At 47.9% G+C, this 1,692-nt stretch overlaps 1 non-coding gene across 1 annotated transcript; it reads right to left on the bottom strand.

The window, feature by feature from the left end:
- Positions 1–858: 858 nt before the first annotated feature.
- On the bottom strand, positions 859–995 carry LOC139020280 (U4 spliceosomal RNA). Its single transcript, XR_011473275.1, has one exon. It is a non-coding gene; the product is annotated as a U4 spliceosomal RNA (small nuclear RNA).
- Between the last annotated feature and the right edge of the window lie 697 nt (positions 996–1,692).

The raw sequence follows: 1,692 nt of genomic DNA, 5'->3' as shown, positions 1-1,692 counted from the left end.
GTCAGTGTGTGGGCCCTTTAAGAGGAACTGCTGGGACTCTAGCACGCTCCATCTCACTCAGCCACAATCCCTCCTGGTTTTTACAGCTAGAAGTTATGGGGACTTCTCTTCATGGCACTGGAACCCTGGGCTGGGGAGCCCGGTGTGGGGCTGGGTCCCCTGGGCCCTCAGGGGAGACCTCTGCAGCAGAACTATCCCCCCCAAATGTTAACTGCCACACACAGGTGTGGGGCCACCTGTTCCACATCTCCACTCCTCCTACCAGTCTCGATGTGGTTTCTTCTTTATATTTTCAGTCGTAGGACTTTTGTTCAGCTGTATTTCAGGTGGTTCTGAATTATGATTGTTCTGTAGTTTAGCTGTAATTTTGACGTGTTTGTGGAAGGATGGGAGTACTTCGTGTACCTACGTGGCCATCTTGGTTACCCCCACTACCGTTTATTAAGTGGCTGACGAACCAGGCCCTGTGTCCTTTATGGCACCGTTGCTAATCCTCACTGCTTCCTTTCTGGAAAGTAAAACAGAAACACCCAGGACATTTTCACGCCTGCTCTGCATCTAAAACATTTCTGGGAAGTGCTACCACTTTTTCAAGTGTTTCTTAAACTAGGAAGTCAGGCTTCTGCATTTCCATGCAATTTGAATTATTTGCATCCAGTCCAGGTTGTGAAAAGCCCTGTGTATTTTGTGGTTTCCTGTGCTTGGAATATGCAACCTGGCCAGGTGAAGCTCCTACCAGAAGCTGCCAGCCCTCATCAGACCCGGATGCTCACCACAGATTGTCTTTGCTCAATCTCCCCTCCTGCTCCCTTGGCTGGCCAGTCCCAACAACCCAGCTCTGTGTAGACCCAGCCTTTGCCCTTTTAAGGACAAGAAATCTATCCCAGCATCCCACACACGAGGCACATACATTTTTTAAAATTATTATTATTTTTTAACAATAATCACACCTCAGATAAACCTCATTGGCTACGATACTGCCATTGCGCAAAGCTATAAGGCACCTAGTTAAACGCCCCCTGAAGTGGTGATGGAGAGATCAAGTTGGGTGTCCCCTAGGGCGGAGGGAGAGGAAGGCCCAAGGCTCCTGGAACCCTGACTCCTCTCCTGTTTGGGCTGTGCCAGCTCCTCCAGATAATGCTGTCCCTGAGGTATTGCTTCACTCCCACCTGGTGTTCCATTTGACTCCCAGTCTCAGGTGACAGTGTTTGAAGTCCTGGCTTTGTCATTATGGAAGTCTTGTTTTGATCTCTTCTGTAAATGAGAATTCTGCTGTCTTCCCCCTAGAGTTGATGTGGGACTAAATAAAATGAGAGAACTCTAAAGAATTCTCACAGTGAGGCCTCCCCTCAAATGAATGAGCTACCCCAGAAGGGAAGGCCAATGGCATGTGTTGACTGCCTCAGTGTCCCATCTGTAAATAGAGATGGTTATACTTCTCTCACAAGGTGTTCTTGTGAAATGCAAATAAAATATTTTACATAGACGCTCCTGCCCAATAAATGGAGGTAAATAGTTCCTTATTGCCCACAATTGCTCAAGAGGCCTTTGTTGCCACACCCAATACCACAATGTTTCTGAGCTAACCAACAATTCAACTGAGTGCCCAGGACTAGGGATCAGAGGTGAAGGTGAGAGATGAGACTCATGGGGTCTTCAAGGAGCTCACAGACCAGAGGAGGAAGACAGATT

This window comes from Myotis yumanensis, unplaced genomic scaffold, assembly GCF_028538775.1.
Source record: "Myotis yumanensis isolate MYYU_CA2020_CCGP unplaced genomic scaffold, mMyoYum1.0.hap1 SCAF_11, whole genome shotgun sequence".
NCBI classification, from domain to species: domain Eukaryota; kingdom Metazoa; phylum Chordata; class Mammalia; order Chiroptera; family Vespertilionidae; genus Myotis; species Myotis yumanensis.
The sequence above is the reverse complement of the archived record's forward strand: the minus strand, read 5'-3'. Positions and strand labels throughout refer to the sequence as shown.